Consider the following 12106-nt stretch of genomic DNA (forward strand, 5'->3'; position numbering starts at 1 on the left):
TTGGCCTAACATACTATACCTTTTTCAGTTTGGTTCTGAATCAGAATACCTTATAATAAATAAATACAAGATCCCCCCCCCAAAAAAATATAGCAAAACATGATTGAAATATTATTGTTTTCAGGGCTTAAGATCTTAACCCATGTAAAGCAGTTTTTATTGTGCATACTCAAAAGTTATTCCTCATAGGGCTAAACTGAGCATGTGTTGCCACCTCGGTCAAAGCTAATCTAATTCATCTGCTCTGGCTTTTAATGAACCCTAACTGAACTGAATATTGGCCTGATATCTGCAGACAGGTGCTGGATAACATTACCTACCTGATTGGTAGTAACAAATTTAGCAAAAATACTTTTGAGTGGCTTCAACTCATCTAACCAGAAAAAACAGCACACTGACAAAAACATTATATTATCTGGTTACATGCAGCTGGGTAATGATCCATCTTTTCATCATGTTAATTTTGAATGCTTCTTGACCTTGGAATCACTCACTAGCCTTTTCTGAGCTTTTCTGAGCTTTTCGCCAAATCTCATGGTTTTTATCAGTGGTTGAAATTGTCTCACTTAGGCCTAGTTTATCTCAGCTGACAATGACAGATGTCTGCAAATGAAGGCAGTGAAATGTGGTTGAAAATCTGGGCAAACAATAATTTGAAGTGGGAGTTTTATTGTTGAAATTAATAAAATAACAATGGCACCATACAAATCAGTGGTATTTTTTAAATAATATTTTATGTTGTCTATTGCAATTGTTTTAATGTTATGTGATGGGTTTAACTACAACAAAGGGGGAATTTAGCTGTGATTAAACATCACATTAAAGGGATGTTTGTTAAGGCAGTTTATGCAATACGTCTCACCTTTCATGCAAACAAGTTTGAGAGGAAGGGCTCTGACAAGAGACTCGTATATGCATCCGTTGAGTGCTGCTAAGGGAAAACATGGGTTAAGAAAAGGATAAGACATGCAGACTTATTTGAACATATCTGTTTTTAAGAGTGTATTCAGTCACTCTGGGCTCCATTCAAACAGGCCCAGGCCTTGTTTACTGCTGATAACCCATCTTATCACAGTACAATGGATGTGACCGCTGGTTTCTCACTGGAGATAAAGAAAGACAGCCTATCCCTCTATTTCTTTCCTCCAAAGTTCCCTCCTTCTCATTTGTACACTCATTCTCTGAATGACCCTTCTTTCCACTCCTTTGTACGCCATGTCTTTCTCTGACTTACTTTGCTTATATTTCTGTTTCATTTGCATCATACATTATGTTCACAGAAAATCTCGGTGTTTTATAAATTACCCAACAGTAAATTGATAGATCTATAATTAAATCAGTACAGGAGGTGAATAAAACACAATAGAAATTGGGGATGTTTAACAATTCATGATAATAGGCATGGCAATGCCGCTTACAAATATAAGCATACCTATTGAAGCTTATAGCTAGGCTGCATCCTGAGAAGAGTTCACATTGTGGATTCTATAGTTGCGCTGGGGGACTTCAAAGCTTATGTCGACAATGATTGTGAAATCTGTAGGAGTCTGTTTGGGAGAAAGCTTTGTGATAGTTTGTTATACATGGGCCAGAACAAACACCATGTTCAAGTATAAGATGATTCATAAGATTACTTGGTACCAGATCACCTTAGACCACGAGTCATATCATCAGATCTGCGGACATGTTTTGGACTTCTGTGGGAAGAAAGAAGCAGAGCTGTCAATTGATCACCACCTGTTGGTGAGTTGGTTCAAATGCTTCCGTAAAGACCTGGTAAACCCAAATGAGTTGTGATGGTGAACAGGGAACATCTGGTGGACATCCCTTTCTGTAATGTCTTTAACTCCCACCACTGGGAGAATTTATTGTGCATCCTGGCCAGTGGGAGCTGTGGTTTAAAGTTGGTGCCTGTCTACGAAGCAAAAATGGAGAAGGACTTTCGGTTGGCCTTAAAGAAGTCTTGGCATGCCATTAAATGACTTGGGAAGGGATACAACAGGCATGTTGCATGGAGGTTGGGAGCTGTACCTGGGGATTGGGAGACTGGGATGTCTCCCGAGGAAAGAAGGCTCTGGCCAATTGTTGAACCTTGGATACAGAAGTAGTCATTCTGTTTCTATCCTTACTACCAAACTGTGGACCAGCTTTTTTACCCCCTACTAGGGGACCCTATGGGGGTTTAAAATGGGAGTATGGGGTCTTTGCTCATCCAGCCTTGTATAACCACAGTGTTTGTGATTTTCGTGGAGAGAATCATAAGGCGCAACTGGTGAGTAGAGGGTTCATTTGGGATCAATGTGACCTTTTGGCTCAATCAGATCATGCAGTGTGCACAAGGGATTTTTGCAGCAGTGAAGTGGTCTGGATGAGAATGCTGGAAAATGGTGACTTGCTCTCTATCTACTCAGCTTGTGTGGTGTATGTGTGCAACCATGTACGCGGCTCCGGGCTAGGAGAACGGCTGACATTTAGGCTAAAAACATGGTGTAAATTACGCTTTTTTGAGTTGAATTTAAATGTCGGAGCTTACAGATACTTGAATGAAACCACAGGAGCAGTATGGAGGCATTTTATGTTTTTTTCCTACGTTTTAAGAAGTGCTTGCTATTTACTTCAATTCTATTGGATTTGGCCGCAAGGCTGTTTACCCCTGAAACTCCATTGAGTTTTGTGGACTCAAACACTTCACCCAACCCTCCATCGGCGTAACGGTCAGTAGATAGTAAGTGAATTATCTCTTTAAGTATCTTGGGGGTCTTGTTCACATATGAGCAGAAGATGAAGCGCAAGATGGACACGGGGGTCAATGCAGTGTGAGCCTTAATGGTGGTATTGTACAGGACTGTTGAGGTGTGGAGCTTCCTTGACACCACAACGATCTGGTACATGAAGAAGCATGGCTTTCAATTTACTAGTTGATCTATGTTGTGACTCTCACCTATGGTCATGTGCTACGAGTAGTGACCAAAAGAATAAGATCGTAAATACAACTGGATGAAATTAGATTTCTTCTTTGGTCAGCTGGGCTTAGCCTTAGAGATAAGGTGTTAGAAGTAAAATCACTGTTCCTCAATCTCGATGGCGGACGGTTGAGGTGGTTTGGGCATCTAATCAGGATGCCTCCTGAGCCCCTTCTATTGGAGGTTTACTGAGCATGCCCAACTGAGAGGAGACCCAGGGGTAGACCCAGAGCTCCCATCCACAACCCAATCTCAGATAACCGGCAGACATTTGATGGATTGATCATGGGGAGGAGAAAGTACTCTGTGGTAGGAAGCAAAGAGAGAGCTGACTCCGGACAAAGAGATGAGAGCTTTTTGAAATATGATTTTTACTATATTTTGTGGGACCACTCATGAGACCACAAGTTGGAAAATACAAATTTGCAAAAAAATTGTTAACAGACTGTACAGTTTCATTGTATAGCTTACATAAGTACATTAACTCTATCTATAGATAGTTTGTGAAGTCAGAGTGAAATCTAATGAGTACACTAAAACACTGTGGACGCAGTCTGGTTCCATGAGATATGTCTGATAGTGTGACAGGAGGTGATCCAGAAGACCTCTGGGCCGTTCTGATATCACTAATCACAGTGCCAAACTAGACCCCCAAGGCTCCCTGAAGGGCTCCTGCACCTTTTCAGGATAGGTGTCGTAATAGAGCTTTCAGGACATCTCAGTAAAATTAAGAAAAGCACTGTGTAATTTCACTATGGCAGTCTGCACAAATGTATAATAATGACCATTTTGATCACAGATTGAGACAGACTAGGAGGGGGAAGTGAACTAGACAGTTGAGAATAAGCTCAGTGACAGGGGAAGGTTTGGAAAGCTCTGGACTGGCTAATAGACCTGCCAGGCTAGGTTAGTGAAATAAAGATGTCACCTTATACATCATATAAGCTGACTGCTCCCCAGAGACAAAGGATGTGTGTGTGTGCGTGCATGTGTGTGCGTGCGTGCGTGCGTGCGTGCGTGTGTGTGTGTACGCGTGTGTGTGCACGCGTGTGTGCGTATGTGTCTGGGAAGGTTGGGGGTCGAGGCGTATAATGGGGTTGAGCAGCAGAGAGGAGGCAGTCGAACAGGGGGAGTGGAAAGCTTTTTTCTCATTAGTCTACGATCCCATGGGATCCTTTCTATGTTGTAATGAATAGGAGTGCAAGGTGGTAATAGAGATGTGGGGTGTTGTGGCAAATCAAGACCCAGATAGGTCAGACTCCAATGGAAGCTTAAGGCCTAATTAGTTTGTAAATATGTTAAAATCAATGAGAGGCAGCACGTGCAGTGTCTTCAGCAGAACCAATATATTTTAAAGAAATAGTTGGTTTGTTGAAGAGACTGGATGTGTACTAGCTTTATTCAAATTATTTTTGTAATAGGGCAGGGAGATTCAGGCTGCTAGCAGATTTGCTCAGTCCAGCCTGAACTGAATGTTGGTTCAAATGAATCAATCATGCTATTGAGGTTCGTGGAGTTCTAAATATTTTTTTATTAGATTTTGTTATGGCCTTCTTCAGAATGAACCACAGTATTATTGCTGGGATTCTATCAGCACTTATTTGTCTTTGACCTGTTTCACCAAAACTACCCCTGTCAGTTATAGATGCAGTTGATAAGATTTCGTAAAATGAGAAGAAGGGTAACAAAAACTTGAGAATTTGAGATACCTTTCCACTGAGATCCTGACTGCTGTAACTGCAGCAACCAGAAAAAACAACATAGAGAATGCCTGAATCAATGATTTCAGCAACGTTGCAAATGTAATAACAAAGCCCTAACCATCAGTAAAAGTAATAATGGAAAAAAAGCTTACGTTAGCCCAAATACTTTATTACGTTTTTTAATTATCATTGCCTTTGAATCAGATATGAGGCTAACTCGTGCAATGTGGTAATCCACTTCAACAACACTGCTGTACAGAAACATAATTTGTGCAAGAGCAGTGATTGACACACATCCTGGCTCTTATTAGTGGTTTAGTAATGGGAGCTTTGGATTCCTCCAAATTGGATTACAATCAGTAGGTGCAGCCAGAGCATCAGATAGTTTGCTAATATTTACTGCCTCACAGTAAATATTGTGAGGCAGTAAACCCCGCCTCTGATAAAATTGCCTAATACCGGGTTCGAGAAACTTAAAGGAGACATATTATGCCCATTTTACCGCAAGTTGAAATGGTTCCTTGGGATCTTAAGGAAATGTCTGTAAAAAATGTTGGTCAAAATACCACAAGGATTACCCTGTCTAAAACAGCCTGCTATGACATGTAGACAGACTGTGACGTCAATTCTGGTCGTAATCCCATTCGACGCACTCTAGCGTATAGTTTCTGACATAGAGGAACCACAACAAAACGCAGGATTTTTTTTTTTTCCAGAGTTTTTGGGACAGTAGACATGCCAGATACCCAAATTAACGTGTAGAAGCACTACAAAAGTAGAATTTTCATAATATGTCCCCTTTAAATAAAACATCTCTCAGTACAGTGTCAATATCAATAGTCTGCACTCATTTATGAACCAGAATATCCTTAGGAAATTGACTGAGTTCATTAAGCTAATTGTTTCTAACTTGCTCTCTCTTGGGGAAATGTCTTGAGTGCGTGCGTGCGTGTGTGCGTGCGTGCGTGCGTCTGAGAAACCAGGTGGAGAGTCATATTAACTTGTCAAGGGAGACAATGGAGACATCTCTAAAGTTTTTTTCAGCCCCTTGTGTTCTGCCCTCCTCTCCTCCTCTCCTTCTGCTTTCACGTCCTCCTCCCCTTCTCCATGTGAGTGTGTGATGGTTAACATAACCCTCCCCGCCATACAACTGACTTATGGCTGTGCAGTAATAATTTGCCAGACCTTGGCAGGCTGAGTGTACATTAGCATATAAATAGCAGATGCACTGAGTGCCCATCACAGTCGACTACATTTAATTTTTGGTTTATAAGATTGAATGGGTTTTTAAATGCAGTGCCATCAAACTTGCCAAGAGACAAATGAAGTCAGGGAAGCAGTTGTCCGAGGCAGAGCCCTCACATATTTTTTTTAAAGGATAAGAGTCTTATTTAAGGGAGGGGAGAGGGCAGGAGAGAGGGGAGATGCCTTAGAAGCTGAATAAGCACCTGTGGAAATGTATTTACTTAAATCCTGTTCTGACATTTTTTAACTCTGTAGTTGATCTTCATACATTAAATTACCAAAAGTAGGTGGACACCCAAACATTACAAAAATATGAAGTCTTCAACGTACTACTCTTCTGGATTCAGTTTTCCCACCAGATGTTTAACCTGGCTTCAGCGAACTTCACCCAGTTCAGCCATAAGAGCACCAGTACAAACACTAGTAATAGTAACATCATTTTAATGTTATTGATTCCAACGCCAGAGTTTCTCTGTGCAATAGGGGGATTATATTTATGATTTCTCATTTTCAGGAATATAAAAGTGTAACTTGCTTTTAACTAAACATGGTAGACCTTCTTTGGAACCTATGTTTCCTTTAAATTCAACACAAAGGCCACTCGGTTGTTTTATTGAAATATAAAATGTGTAAAGTCATGTCATTTTAAACACACCTCAGATCTAAAAATATGGACCAAGAATACGAAGATTTTCCTTAGCATGACACATCTATTGGCTTTTTGGATTTATGCATGAATCTACGACACTAAAAATGCTTAATTATAATACATATTTTAAAGAATAAATGTCATCATATACTGCTGCAAAGGAACAGTAGCAGGTTCTTCATATAGGTGCACACATCCACTTACGTAACCATAGTGTTGACAAGACTTCTGATATCTACACCTAATGTTAGCTAATATAGCCAGCTATTGTTCAAGTTATTTCTTAACTTACAATTACCTTTAATACTCGTAATGATTTATTTCCATCAGTTAGATATTTTACACTGAATGCAACACCAACTGAAATGCAAAAATCCCTCTTGTAATTTTAATAATCCATATTAGGGATAACATTTAAATTAAGATTATTTGAAATATATTATGTATAAATATAATTAAAAAAAAGTTATCCTTCATGGTTATATGTCACTTAGATCCTTCAAAATGCTCACATGAAAAGTTAGTTGGTGAATCAACAGAAAATTAATAAACAACGAATTTGTTAATTTATTTATCATATAGTTTATGTTATACTAGGAGAGGCGGTGGTCTAGTGGCAGAAACTTGGACTATGGGCAGAGAAGGTCTCTGGTTCGTCTCTGGTTCGACTCCACGGAGAGACAACAAAAGACGAACCTGGATTGACCTGTCCAAAAATCCAAGAGTCTCCCTACCCTGTCTAGTGCCCCTGAGCAAGGCACCTTACTCCCCCAACATCTGCTTGAGCGCCTGTACGCGGCTGCTCACTGCTCTGTGTGTACTGCACAAGATGGGTCAAAAGCAGAGATTAAATTTCCCTACCTGCATGAGTGTGCCTTTGCATGACTGTGCATGTGTTTGGGATGAATAAATGCATCTTAATCTTAATACTAGTAGTTTCATATTGTTAGTTGGAATAGATAAGACAGGCTATTTGTTTGAAAAGCTGTAGTGGGCTTTCCCCCCCCCAAAATGTATAGACCTAAGGATTAATCGCTTCAGAAAAATAATTGAAAATGTTGCAGCTTCATAAATACGGTCCTGGTCAGCAGTTGTGATTAGTTGTACATGGTTGTTGCTGCAAAATCCAATCAAACTTTGTTATTGCCCAAGTAAAATATGGTCCCATCTTAAGCACACACTTACAACGAAGCTCTTTTGTATTTGGCAGTTACTTATTTTTCTTTCTTCCCTATTGTCCCTTGGAGCCTCTTATTTTTTATCTTTGACTAAACATTGCCATTATAGTAACACATAACCCTGCTTTACTTAAACAACTTTACCTAATTCATTCTGCTCTGTGCAGGAACAGTTTTTTGTATCTATCTGTGTTGGTATTTAATGTTGAAGGTACCAATATTTGTTTTGTCTCTTTGCTATTACATTGACACATGGTCCTGCTTTTTTGAAACCATGACTTCTAATTTGTCTGGTAAATCTTGAGGTTTTGTTAAAGATGCAATTTTTATGTCGTCCGGGGAACTCTGTGGCACTGTGTGATTATCTCTTAGTGTGTGTCCTGGAGAATAAACCAAAGCTCTGCTCATGCAGCCATGTGGGGGAATAGAGGCCATATTTTAGCCATGCTCCCCGTCAGCAAAATGTTTCTGGAGGAAGGCTAATTCTACGCTGAGACTTACGGCTCTGCCAGGCCTGCCGACAGCAGTTGATGCTATCAGGATTAAATTAAGGTGAATTAGAGACAAAGCTGCAGAAAGAGGGGAAGAAAGGATGATGTTGGGGCAGGATTTTCCTCCAGCTGGGTGATCACTTCTTAGTCTTAGGTCATTGATCAGAGCAGAATAAACCAGCCAGGATTAAAGCAGACAAGCACAAAACCTATAGAGACTATATCTGTGTGTGTGCGTGTGTGTGTGTGCTGTGTGGGGATCTATTGTACCGTGAGGATGAACAGTGTAGCAGTGGAGTGGAGTAATGAAGAAAGTTTGGTTTGGTGTTTAAAGTGTTACTCTTCTGTTTAAGGGCATTCTCTCAGGTTTTCTCTTAAGAAACAAACAAGATGCAGTCTCAGTATCTCACAGCTCTAATTCACAATGTGCAGTATCTTTTCTGTGATTCAAAGGATCATTTGTAATAATAACAGCTCTGTTTTATCTGAGTCAGGAGGATTTAACTCCTAACTTTACGGCAGCTCTACATTTCACAGAGTTACTTTATTGTTGGAATTTGTTGTTTCATTTTATGACGAGTTCAGTTTATCCTGGTTATTAATTCTATTCCCTGAAATATATGCATGTATACAAGAAGACATGGGATTTTTGCATGACAAAACAGAACCAGCAAAAGGTCCATTAGGAGCTTTTGTAAGGTTTTAATTGCACCAGAAGATCAAGTTTCCCCAGCTAAAACAAGATGTTTAGGTGACTCATTTGATTTGATGTAAACATAAAGATATCAGTTATCGCAGTTATCAATATTGTAGGACTTGATGCAAAGATTATATCCTTTTTTATTTCATTCTTGATTATTATATAAATATTGTAATATAATGCACTTCTCTTAATTACTTCAAGGATCCTAGATTTCTTCTACCTCCTATAAGTAAGCAACACTGTTGTTTCCTATACATGTAAAATAGCCTAATCACATATGTCTGTACATATGTGATTAGGCTGTGTCATCAACTGTTTTCGCCTTGTACAGGCTGAACTTGAGGGTACGCTGGTCCTACAGTGGTAGTGACAAAGTGTGATGGGACTGTAAGCGGCTGGCCATCATCCACCAACATTTCCAGCCTTGGGCTTGCTCAAACTGACCACTCCTGTTCAGTGGAGAAGGCCCTCTCTATCCCTGGGCGAGGGAAGGACGTCATTGGTTGCTTTAAGCAGGAAGCTAATCCGGCTTGCTCCCATTCCCCGCAGGTCCTTCCTGCTGATCTTACTTTTCTCTTTGCTCTCCCTTTTCATCCACTGCCCCTTTCTGGCTTTAGTGGCAGCCTTTGCACATCTTTCTGCCTTTTCTTGATGCGGGATTTCCAGGATTACCATTTTTTGCCGCTCTGTAGGACTTGCCTTGTTCCACAGGGGTCTACTCTGACCTAGGTCCAAACCTCCTCTACCCTGATGAACGTTGTCAAGGATAGTCCAACAGCCCATATAGATTTGTCTCAGGACTCTGAGAGGGTCATCTCGAGCCTTGTCTTGGTACATTTAAACTTCTCTACAACGCTTGGTATGGGCAGCTCGAGGTTGCCGTGTCCGTACAGGCCGATGATGCTTAGGCATCTTGGGTTTCCTCACTACCTTCTCACATAGGAGTTGATCATGATCATCTTCATATTCTCAACTCTTGTAAGGGGAACAACAACTACTGTAAGTGGCCAAACTCTAGGCATCGTGCTTTAGCTTGCCAGGTAGCAGGGACTTATCGATGTTTTGTCTTATTTCTGCAGGCTGTTGTTTTCAGCAGGGACAGACTAAATAAATTAGAAACCAAAAATGTTCACTCCACTGCCGCAGTCTCACATCTCGTTCCAGAGATAATATCTCTTCAACACAAACATTGCTCAGATCTGTAGAGTATTTTGAGTCATCACAGTCCTGAAAACCGCTAGCAGGTCTACAGAGACTGTAGTTGCTGTCTACATTGCTTTTAGGACACGTTATAAAAACTTTATTTTCACAAAGTAGATATTTTAGACATCATGCAGCTCAGACTGAAACACTTACATCAAGTAACCAGCAAGATTAATTGGAAACCCAAAGGCCCAGGTCCATGTTGCTTCACAGACATGAGAAACATGATTTAGGGTATTCAATCAAAATTCAAGGAAGTGCAGCTAAAGAAAACTTCCTCCAGCAAAGGTCCAGAACATCATAATGTTTAACTGGCGTTATGATTCAGTTGAATATACTGTATATCGAAATAGTAGATGTTTCAACATCTGTGTGTAGCCAGCAACCATCTGTTGTATATAATGCAGTAATATTTCAACAATGTTTATTTCAGTATTGAGCTCGATGGATTATAAATAAGTACTCTATTAAAAACTAAATGCTCTTTTCTCATGTCAAGTGAAAATAAATAAGAATACAAAAAAAGAAAACTTTTCTAAAAATGTGCACCTTAATAAAGTGCCAAAAATAACCAAACATATCAACAAAATTTCCCTTTTTCTTCTTTATGTTAACAAATTTTCACAGTCTCAACCAATGTTTTGGAAGCTTTTCTTGTGAGCTGTTGCTCGTCCTGCCAGGATTTTAAAATATGAGATATGATAATTTTTTGTTTTGGAACTGCCTGTCGGAAGAATGAATATTCTTGATTAAAAACTCAGATTGGCTGTCTAATTTTCTCTTTTTAGAGAATGCCATGTGAAGTCACTTTTCTTATATTTTTCTGGTTCACTTCTCACTGTCTTTTATCCTTTCTCTCATCTGTCTACGTCTGACTACTGACTACGAACAAAATGCTCAATTCACAGATTTGATTTCTGTGTGGTATTACGTGAGAAGATTTACAAGGCATGACATTTGTTTTGAAGTTTTCTGGGCTTTTAAACCAGTGCTGCAAGGGCTATAGAAGTAATAGTAAATAGAAGTTTCACCCTATTTTCATAACATCAAATAACTAATTAGAAACAAAATCTATATTATCTTTATGTATACAACATTTTATGAATGAGGCCTAATTTCACTCCGTTTTACCATCCACATTGTTCCTGTTACTGTGCATGCATCAATTGCAACTAATTAGGCAATAATTGTTTGGTTGCTGGTTGATTTGTAATATGAAGTGTTTTAATTGGTCTCTGTTTGCTGGATCGAGAAGTGTGTACAGACTTGCCACCATGGTTAAGTGACTGTCCTGTGGTTCAGTTTTCTGTGTGGATATGTTTCAATCATCATCTAAGGACTCCTCATTCGTAAACCAATTCTACATTTTAAAAGGCTTTATCAACAGTAACAGTGCAGTCTTATATCTTATGCGCACCCACACACACACTCTCTCACAAAGGTATTACACATTAATAAAAAATAGGCCTTTGGGAATAAGAGGTTAGTTTAACGTTAGGTTTGACTGCTCCTCATAAAGCTAATCACTGTGATTATAATGCTGCTAGAATGGTGTGTGTGCATGTGCACATGCGTGTCTGAGTACGAGTGGTAGCTGCTTCGCCTTTAACAGCTGAGGACATGGAAATGACCCCTGTGTGTGTGAGTGTTGTGTTATGCATTGTAGCTCAGCCAATGCCTAACAACCTCACTAGGAAATTAAAAACCGTAAATTCTGCTTAGCATTGATGGGAGCTCATCTCACACACACACACAAACACACACGCACGCACACACACACACACACACACACACACACACACACATACAGTTTAAGAGGAAACTACCACTGTAACCAAGCAATGGCTGGCAACTTTCAGCAGCCCAGCAAGAGAGGCACTACATGAAGAAACAGTCTATTCTTCAATTTCACATGGAAAAATACGTTCCAGAGATCCAGCCTTATACAATGTTTTCAACTCATCCTGTTAC

At 39.8% G+C, this 12106-nt stretch overlaps 1 protein-coding gene across 5 annotated transcripts in view; it reads left to right on the plus strand.

Annotated features, from left to right (window-relative positions):
- uvssa (UV-stimulated scaffold protein A) overlaps window positions 1-12106 on the plus strand; it is a 41167-nt gene that overhangs the window by 9297 nt on the left and 19764 nt on the right. The window lies entirely within an intron of this gene.

Source organism: Pleuronectes platessa, chromosome 8 (assembly GCF_947347685.1).
Source record: "Pleuronectes platessa chromosome 8, fPlePla1.1, whole genome shotgun sequence".
Lineage (NCBI taxonomy): Eukaryota > Metazoa > Chordata > Actinopteri > Pleuronectiformes > Pleuronectidae > Pleuronectes > Pleuronectes platessa.